The 11,015-nt window shown below is 32.3% G+C and overlaps 1 protein-coding gene across 1 annotated transcript in view; it reads left to right on the top strand.

Moving 5' to 3' along the window:
- Positions 1 to 1,882: 1,882 nt before the first annotated feature.
- The window catches only part of LOC123527916 (G-protein coupled receptor dmsr-1-like), an 80,212-nt gene continuing 71,079 nt past the window's right edge, over positions 1,883 to 11,015 (top strand). Inside the window, exon 1 of the mRNA XM_053523665.1 lies at positions 1,883 to 2,028. The gene's annotated coding sequence lies outside the window, so the exon portion shown is untranslated. The remainder of the gene's footprint in view (positions 2,029 to 11,015) is intronic.

Raw genomic sequence — 11,015 nt, 5'->3', positions numbered from 1 at the left:
TTGTCAGTAGCTATCATACTAAATGCTTTGAAATAGACGAAAGTATTTTAATTCGCATGTATGTTTGGTACAATAATGAAACACAAGGATACATATCCAACAAGATTAGCCGCATTCAAGAACGCAGTCTTCTCAATTGCGTATGTATGGATATGCGCGTGATAGTCTTAAAGTCAAACCACACAATTAGACAAAAGGATCGAAACAAATAAAGACATAACGGTCGTAAGTTTTTTGAAAACTGAAAAAATGGAAATATTGTTTCACAGATTTCTCACCAAACCTTTGTATTTTTATTACAACATCATAGCGAACGCTGTTAAATACTGCAATATATTTATCGGGGGTATTTAAGACTTTGTTTCAATCGTAAATAGTGAAGGTAGGACATGTTTACTATATAATTGTTGTATCCACATGCAAGTAATATGCATTCTTAAAAAGTCGTATGTAGCAGTTATCAGGAACAAGCATGGACACCACTTTGGAATCGTCTGTGACAAAAGCACCACCTAGCCACCTAGGATTTAAACTTGATCCTAGCGTGTAAACTTATTGTGTTCCAAAATTACTCAACAATAATTTAAAGGTCAGCCCTACCAGGTGAAACTTAGAAGAAGATATGTTGAAAGCACTGAATGCAGCCAAGCAAATGAATGGCAAACTCGGTTTGATTAAGTCTGTTCATGAGAGGAAATGGAAGGTACAACCCCTCTCATGTCGCCTATAATCGGCTTATGCGGCATTCTATTACATAAATATTAAATGGACTCCACCATCCAAAAGGCCCAGATAATACAACAACACTAAATTCATATACAAGAGCAATAGATTAAGATACTGCACATGACAATAGCACGTACAATTTTGTTAAATTAAATATGTAATTTCATATTCTGGTGACATGACTACCGTTACTCATGTAAGTTCTACTAAAGATGCCGTACAATGAATTACAGAAAACACACATTTCATATTTCATTTATTTTATCAATTCATCTAAGAAACTGCTTTGATTTGTAAGGGAGTAATACCAAAGCAAACAGTTCTAACGACCCATCAGCTATTTGTTGTTTCGCAGCTGAATGTAGATATAGACCGAAACCAAAGGTACACGCTTTCCAAAATTCGCATGCTGCCAATCACTGGGAAAGCAATTATATCTTTTATCGGCAATCTCATTTCTATTTGTTCCCAAAGTTCGATTATAACAATATCATACCAGGCTGACAATCAAATTGACACATTTAGTTTTGCAAGTTTCTGAGTGTCTTTATCATGTCTTGTCATTTATAAAACATGACAGATGGAGTAGGCTGATGTGCTATGCTCATTTGATAGATCAATGATAATGATAAGATAAATTTCTGTAATGATTTTTGTCAATCTTATCATTTCCTCTCATGAACAGACTGAGACAAACAGAGTCTGCTTTCATTTTGTTTTGTTGAATTCTATGATTCTGAATGATCCATTTTATAAATATTATAAACTATTACAACAATTGTCTTTTAAAGACATGTCACGGTCGTAAAATATCTCCCTGTCATACAATTATTAAAAACAACAATTGAATAAAAGCAGACAATTTTATGTCGAGTCACTGGAAGCCTGGAACAGATCAAAAGCATCCAGAATTATGCACCATAACTAATAGCTTTTTCCGAATCTTACTCGTATCATAAAACTTGTCCAAGATTTGAATTCTTGAAATTATATTAGACTGTTGGACAGTCAATATGTTTGTCATTTGATACTTTGTAATATTGCAAGGGTATGATATGAACATGCGGAGATCTTTTGTATCGACAAGTTGGGAATTGTAGCAGTTTTTCCTATACTATTTAGTCTACTGAGCATAGATATTCAGCGAGAGCCGATGATTCGATCAAAGCGGCTGTAGTGTTTAATCGCTGTATTACAGCTGTGATAGGAGTGGTTTAACACAGAGAATAGTTATTAGAAACGGATAGTCCTGTCAACAAGAAAAACAAAATGTACTATTAGTGATGTCATGACGGAATACATGTAAGTTTTTGTTGTATTTATGTTTATCATCAAAGAATATTTTCATTTTAACTATTTTCACTGCAACAAGTGTATTCGATTGCAGTCTAAATATTTTCTAAGACCAGAACTTTTCGGAACAGTTACCGTACCCATTGACAGTAATGGCGGTACAAAATGAAAACGTAATAAATAAGACCATCTCTGACAATAACCGGGACCGATAGCCGTTTATATCAAATTGTATCTTGTTTGTGCACGAGTATTTTGTATTTAAGGAAGTGAAAAGTACATGGCACCAATCCGACTTAATCCAGCGAAATGAACGCCTGGATATAAATAGAACAAAAAATAACTATATTGAAAGTACATGTATCGGGAACTTTAGCATGGACACAACTTGTGCGACTAGCTATACCTTTGGTAAAGAAATGTGAAGGTAGTAACGGTATTGATTTTTACAGAGCTTTAAAGTTTGGTTTTTTCGTTACTTTAAGGTATTGGACCACATATTAATGACAACTGGCAAGTAACGTAATTCTCCATCGTCGATTTCGATTTTTCAAAAGACTTGTGTGCGTTGAGCTATAATTACGTTAAATTAATACCAAATTCCCTACAGAGAACACGTATATACACGGTAACTGCCGAGTGTCATTACAGATCCACTACCTTAAATTTGATATTCGGAAAATATGGTGTTGTTTTCGCTGGTTTTAAATCTAAGCAATGCCGATAGCATGAGAGGTACAATATAATAGGATATTAAAGTTTTCATCATGATGATTTACCCCCTTCATATCCGTATAATTACATAAGAAAATTAATTTTCCATTCCATTCGATGGAAACAGAACTTATTCCTTCCGAATAACTGTGCTTTTAAGGAAATAAAAATCTTTCGGCAGAAATAAATTGATCGATAAGAGATGAAAATCAGTACAATCATAATGCGCTGATATAGCCTACATTTGTAGGTCTTATGTGCTGACCGCTGCAAAATTAAGCTAACTGATAATGCAAAGAAGCAATTATTTTCAATATTTTATGTAATTTCGAAATATGTTTTGTATTTATTGCTTTTATCATCAGTTTTATAGCTTTGCACAATTCATTAAGATATATATTGAAGCTACTTTATAAATACAAGATAGGTTGATAGGTTATAATAACATGCAAATGAAAGCGGTTTATCAAAAATGTTATCTTTATTTCTTACATTTTGGAAAAAAAGACAAAGTTTTATCTGTATTAACGGAAAACTTACTTATATCTTATTTGCAAAGAGAGCAAAGATACTTTACGAATACAACGACATATGGAATAGTTAATATCATATATACACTACGCAAGCATACTAGGTAAATGTTATTTTATAGCACGTCATGTTGTTGCTGTCTGTTTATACCTGTCCTTTCTTGCAAAATTAAAATAATACAGAACAGTTATGGTGATATTTAAATAAACTAAAATGATTTAGGTTAAATTCTAGAGATATATTATCTTGGAGGATACTTTATTAGAGAAATAAATTTGATCTATATTTCATCCTTTATCATAATTCGACTTAGCTGATGTAAACTACTTCAAACTAACCATTTTGCATTGAGTTCTATGGAAGTGAATACTATACAAATGTTTTCAATTTTCTTAAGACAACGCCAATAAACATTGTGTAATTATATAATGATAAGTAAATGTTATATTGCATGGACATTTCCGCTGTGATTAAAATGTTCGGGTCTAGTAGACTGGATCATTAAACTGTGTCATTTCACATTACAATCAACATTCTTCGTTATCTATACTGGCAGGCGAGATAATCTGCTGGTAGTAGTCCTCCGGTGGCCACTCGTTAATTCCGCCAGAATCATGACTTTACTAGCGGTCCAATTATTGTATTTTGTATCAGTCGTTGACTTAAGAAGTGAAGCTTCCATTAATTCCATAACCTGAAGATAGATTGATACACTTTAACACGATTTTTACAATGCATGGAATGCTACATAAAAGTAGTTCGCCATATTGCAGTGTACTGATTCAATAATGGTTTTCAAACATAGAAAGCTAGGCTGTTAAGATATATTATTAAGGACGTTACAGTATTTGACTGTTTGAATTGTTCCTGATGGAACAAATGAATTGGCCTGTAATCTTACTCTGCATCAGGTACTTACAGAGGTATGACAACGAACCCCATATGTTAGTTTTTTTTAGCGCAGGGATGAAGAAAGCGCTTACTTTCAAAATATAGTGACAACTAAGGGCAACAACGAAATTTACCTTTTATACCAACTGGCAAATTTTGCTTTTATTCTGGTCTTACACAGTCCTACAGCCTACCTTTTTAACAGTCCTAAGTCAACGTTTTTCAAACGCACTTGTGCAACATTTCTTGTCCTTTAACACTCAACATCTTTACTTGAAAGCTAATCTGTGACAGATGAACATATGCATCACTTAGAATGAGTAACAAATGCTCATGCTTGGTAACACATTTGGATTACGAAAACTAGAAAAATATTAATTAGAAGAATTTGAATTCAATAAAACTATTGCTGTAGTTCATTTAGACCAAAAGTGATGGTTCTGCAAATCGAAGTATCAGACATATATCAGTATCTGCAAAATGTCGAAACGCTAACTTTAAGTACCATTATCGTAGAATGACATGTGTTAAGTATGTTAAATGGAAATGCTTAACTTTATCAAAGATTGTATTTGTCACCCTTAATTGCTTTACTTTGATTTGGAGATTATTCAGAGAACATAAAATGCAGTTTATGTAGTTTATGTACATCCGTTCCTTTCTAGAAACCCCTCTTATTCGTTGTTAAAATATAATGACAGTAAACTATTTTGCGTAAAACGTCATTTGGACACCGGCTTAAAAACGAAATTGAATTGACAACGAGTTTGGAATAAATCATTACTATGTAATTGCCTCTCTAAATTGTTTTGCTAGTATGAAGAATTGAGTACGAAATTGGAGTGATTGTAGACAGACGCGTGTCTCTATGGAATCTCCACAGAAGCGCCAAAGCATGTTAACAGGACTTTTTATCCATTTATTCTGAATTAATATTTTAGTGGTTTTCAAAATAACTGATGTATTTATTGTTAATTAAGTGTTGAATATCTTACGTGGATTTCAAGACTAGTGAAATTGTTAATTATTAATAAACAGTTAAACTGGGAGATTTGTGTTTAATGTCTTTTTTATTTGTTCCCACAGAGAGCAGATATTTTTATGACAGTGTTAAAATAAAAGTACAAAGTGTTGGTTAGATCCGGTTGATTCAATCTTGGAAACTGGTAAGTTTGCAATATATTTTGTTTGCATTTTAAAATTGACAAAAATACCGAAGCAACTAAATCTTGCTGATTTATTTAATATGTATATTTTTTGATCAAAATATAAATAGCTCTGTGCCTTTGAAAAATACAATTGATGTGATATCAACTGAAAGAAAGAAGTATTGATAAGAATTGTCGGTTTCCCCCAAAATACATGCTTACGTTTTTCGGTATTTTTTTAAAACAAACAAAAAATGAAATGAAAATAAAATAATCAATTACATGTTGTTATAATAAAGATATTATATTGCTTAACTTGGACTTCAGTGCGTACATAATTTAAAACGACCTGGTAGGGGTAAATTGTTATGTCTTTACATAGGAATGCTAGTCTAATTAAAGAAATGATACGATTTAAAACTGATAATTTAAGACGACCTTTAGATACAGGTATCTGGTAATGGAAATGTTTACTTAGTGTTCAAAGCACAAAACATCTTCTAGTGCTTCATAAGTGTAGCCGACCCGCAATAACAGCTGGAAATTTCAGTTTCATAACGTTTTCTCCGAAATAAATTTTGACATTTCCCAGTTGTCAGGGAAACCATTAATCTTAAGAGCAACGAACGTAAATGAATAATTCCGAAATAACAGGTGGGAATACGAAACCATTTATCGTATGATCAACGTAAATGAAGAATTTCGAAATAACAGATGGGAATACGAAACCATTAATCGTACGAGCAACGTAAATGAAGAATTCCGAAATAACAGATGGGAATACGAAACCATTAATCGTATGAGCAACGTAAATTAAGAATTCCGAAATATCAGATGGGAATACGAAACCATTAATCGTATGAGCAGCGTAAATTAAGCATTTCGAAATAACAGATGGGAATACGAAACCATTAATCGTATGAGCACGTAAATGAAAAATTCCGAAATATCAGATGGGAATACGAAACCATTAATCGTACGAGCAACGTAAATTAAGAATTCAAAAATAAGAGATGGGAATACGAAACCATCAATCGTATGAGCACGTAAATGAAAAATTCCGAAATATCAGATGGGAATACGAAACCATTAATCGTAAGAGCAACGTAAATTAAGAATTCCGAAATAACAGATGGGAATACAAAACCATTAATCATACGAGCAATGTAAATTAAGAATTCCGAAATATCAGACGGGAATACGAAACCATTAATCATGTTAATTGTACGAGCAACGTTAAGTTAAGAATTCCGAAATATCAGATGGGAATACGAAAGCATTAATTGTACGAGCAACGTAAATTAGGACTTCCGAAATAACAGATTGAATACGAAACCATTAATCGTATGAGCAGCGTAAATGAAGAATTCCGAAATAACAGATGGGAATACGAAACCATTAATCGTATTAACAACGTTTATGAAAAATTCCGAAATACGAAATTACACGAAAATTACCCTATTAATGTAAAAGTGCTGTAGATGGATAAAATATATGTACAAAAATTAATGAATAAAGGACAGATTTTCTTATAACTTCATTAGATAAATATGCTGTAATTCGTACTTAGTTGTCAACTAAATACATCACAAGAAAAAAAGATAGCACCATGAATCAGAAGTTTAATATATAATAAAAAGGCAAGTACAATGCAATGATAGGAATTAAAAGAAAGCTGACATCTCCAACATTGATTAACTTCAAAGCAGAACTTTTATCGCTTGCATTGTTTAGATAATTGTGCTTTGTAACAGATTTCTTATTGTGTCTGAATGGAGAAAATATCACAAAAAAACATTGTTTTCTTATGATATCAACTATGGCTACGGAAGAAAGTGAACATGTGTTAAAGCGCTTTAGATAGAAACGTATTTGATATAAATCTGAAATATAACTGTTATAATAACGTTTTTTTTTCCTGGAGCGAAAATTGTTATAAAACGCGGAAAGTGTTCTTGTAACACATTGAATGTAACTGCGCTTGAATTATCTTAATATCTTCCCAACTTACATTTTACCTGTGCGACAAGTTGTTTAGCAACAGTGGTAAAATGCTGATCGATGCTTAAACAAAAGTTGTTTATGTATACAAACATTTACACTGGGCATTTTATATATTAATATATTTATTATGTGTTACTACCACTTAATTCGTAATGAAGGCTTTGTTTCTAAGATGAAAGTATGCTATTACGTTTCTCTTAGGTGGTATAACCAGCTTTAATCAATTGATGTACTTTAGCTTAATGCATAAAGAGATCATTGCATTGATATCTACAACAGATTTAGGTAACAGATGAAAAGACTGAAAACAACGCAAAATATTATAAACATCGTTCTACAGCGTTCTGTCGCCTGAATAAGATTCAATAATTAAGATTTTTGAAGTATAACCACTACACTAGCACCATTACGTCCAGCTTAACATTTTCAAAACAAAACAGGAAAAACTGCAGTTTTATCGATATTTCGCAAAACAAATAGGTGTACTGGGTCGACATAGTTTTCAGTATTTTGCTGTTACAGTAGACGAACTTTTGTGTTTTTTCGTTTATGATACTTTTAGCTTGATATCTTTATCTTATCCGAACCCTCTCGAGCCTGCTTTGTTGAAAAGCCAATAGGGTCTCGAACCAACGACCCTTACTTTGAGCAGCCGACACTTTAACATCTGGCTCCCCGGAGTGTTGACTAGTTATGCAGGATTTCAGTCCTTAAACTTATCATTTTATAACTTTTGTATTCCCGGTTAACAGAATTCTTAAGCTAGTACTAGTTTTAAACGTTGCAGTTGAGGGATCGAATTCTCTTTTAGTAAACAACTCTTGAGTATTAACAACACTTGAGTATTAATATAAATATTTATGCACCAAATTTTGTTTTTATGTATAATTAAATGACCGCAGATAAAGGCCAATTCGTACTATATGCAGAACAGGTAAGTTTGATAAATATTTCTGTTTATTGTAACAGACAGTGAACTTGACCCAGTGAAAATACATTGCATTTATGGTTATATGTTACTGAATATTAATTGTCAATTGTTTAATGAAGTTAACTTTTGATAATTTCGGATAAGGTTTATTTTAATAATATATCACAATATGTCGCTAATCTGTTAGTTATAGAAAAATAAATAAACAATATCATTTTAGAAATATAAATAAACAATATTATATATAAAGGGCATTTGAAATATATTATTTCGCTCAATATTAATGCTTTGAAATACCTTAATCAATGAATATTATGTTTTCATTTTATTGTCATTTATTTATGTCATTGTATTACATTGTATACTTTTAGATCTTATTCTGTACTACAAGCTCAGTAAGAATTATATTTGTGATAGCAGTTGTTTATTACATTTTAAGTAAACGTATTTCGTTATAATTCAGACATTCACACAAGTAAAATATACTGATTATTTTAATGATTCTTTTTCATAAAAGTCTTACATTATTTAAAAATGTACGATAAAGCTATAGTGGACGCAACTTGACCCCGATGGTTGACCTTTGCATTATAATATATAATGAGGCACAACCTATTATTGAAAAGGAGTGTACGTAAAACACGAGCTGCACGAGAAAAAGGAAATATGAATTTGTGTAAATATAAATTAGTGTATTGGGAGATTTTAACTCAAATGTAAGTATATATACTTTGATACTGCGCTGTATACAAACTAATTCCATATAAATATACACGGCTAACCTAAGCACCCTTGATTTCTGTAATGAAATCATCGATATGAATAATCAGCCCAAGGTCAACCATCGCGGTCAAGTTGCGACTACTATACAAATGAATTGAACCTGTGTAAACATACTAACAAAGGGTTGATATCATTTTATGTCCTTTATCCATCCATTGTGTTTATTTAAGCCATACAAGCGTTTCGAGGCTAGTTGCAAGTTTAATTTTGCTGTCGCGAAAAGATGCAGTCAACCTCGTCGGTTTTTAAATTGCTTGGTTGAAATTTGTGCTTCCAATCGGTATCTGTGCAAATGTATGTATGTTTCGTAAGAACTCGTTTTGAATCGTTAACTACCATGTAAACAGCTGCTTGCTAATAATCAAAGAGTTAATAATTTTGACTAGTAAAAGTGCATTCAGACATTCAGTGAGTTAATTATATAGCAAATGACTAAGGTAGTGCAAATGAAACTTTTTTGGGAAATATTTCTGAACACGTCTTATATAAAATCAGTTAAAGATTCAAGCTGACCTATCTACATTTTTTTTCGTCTTTTATAGTAATGGCAAACGTTCAATTAACGACACATTATGGCCATGCATTTGGGATTTGAAAAAGTAAAAGCTCACTTCTGACGTCAAAGGTGTTTGTGCCCTATGGCGGTACACAACGTTTTTATATTGTCTGCTGACTTGGTGAACAACTACCTTGAATGGTTAGGAAACGCAAGCGGAATGCTTGAAAGTTATGTTTCCCGATGTTAAATGGCCTATTTACGAATTAAAATGGTATGTTATGATACCAACAAATTATTTTTCTATTAAATCATGGGTAATCATAATCACTGTGGGTTATAAATAATTATTTTATATTACGTGTGTCCGTACCAAGCTGATTGTTTTCATATTAGATATGGAAAATTAACACATAGTATGAATTATCAGAAACTATTTTCTTGCTTACCAATAAAACGTCCTTAATCGTCGTCAAAATTAGTAAAGGCTATTTAGAAGCAATGTCGCGTCTTGTACGTACGGCAGTTAATTTAACCTAAATCGTCCTATACATCAATGTAACAGAAAATGAGCTCATTCACGTAGGTTAAATGTCGGCGGGTAAACAATTTTATTGTCAAACACGATAAGAATAAGTCTTAGTATGTTGGTCTGTAGAGACTGTATGGAGACTTTAATCTAGCAAACATTCTGCTGCGCGATGACGCTCAGGAACGCATGAGATTTGGTTATTACAATGAATTAGTGCTGACTACAGAGAGACTGCCGCCCCTCATCAAAATGTAAATATATTATATAATCCGGGACCACATAACTGATGTTCGACAGAAGATATAAAGTTGCCTTAACGTTTCAAGCAATTGGTCGCCTATGCAATTTTGTTTTCCTACAAAGAGAAGTATTAAAGAAGTCCAATGGCCATATTTCACTAAAATATTTTATCATAATTTAGATATTTATTTCAAGTGTATAAATTACTCATGTGAAGCATTTAATTTTACTAATATATAAATCAAGTTTGCATATAGAGCTACGTTTCTGAAAACCTCCACGCTTTTATCTACCCCTAACTCATAAGACTAAGTGTGTTTTACATATTATCAAAATGTAATTGTTGTTGGATTTTTGTAGCAACCCGTCTGCTATATTTTTCCGTTACAGTTCTTTTTTGCTGCGTGCCTATTGTGCGATGCATGGCTCTATGGCTATGTTTAGCGTGCTCTGTGTTTCCGGGAATCTACCATTACGTTTTGTTTTTTATTTGCATATGAAATGTTTGTCAGTAACTATCATATTAAAACGCTTTGAAATAAACAAAGGTGTTATTTTTTTTTAATTTGCATGTATCTTTTCGCCCATCATACATATCCAACAAGGTTAGCCGCGTTCAAGAACGCGTTCAAATCTACCTTGTGGCTGCGTATGTATGGATATGTGCGTTATAGTGTTAAAGTGAAACCACACAATTAGACAATAGGAACGAAACAAATAAAAACA

Source organism: Mercenaria mercenaria, chromosome 14, assembly GCF_021730395.1.
Source record: "Mercenaria mercenaria strain notata chromosome 14, MADL_Memer_1, whole genome shotgun sequence".
Classification (NCBI taxonomy): Eukaryota; Metazoa; Mollusca; class Bivalvia; order Venerida; family Veneridae; genus Mercenaria; species Mercenaria mercenaria.
Note: the sequence above shows the minus strand (reverse complement) of the source record. Positions and strands in the feature narration are given on the sequence as shown.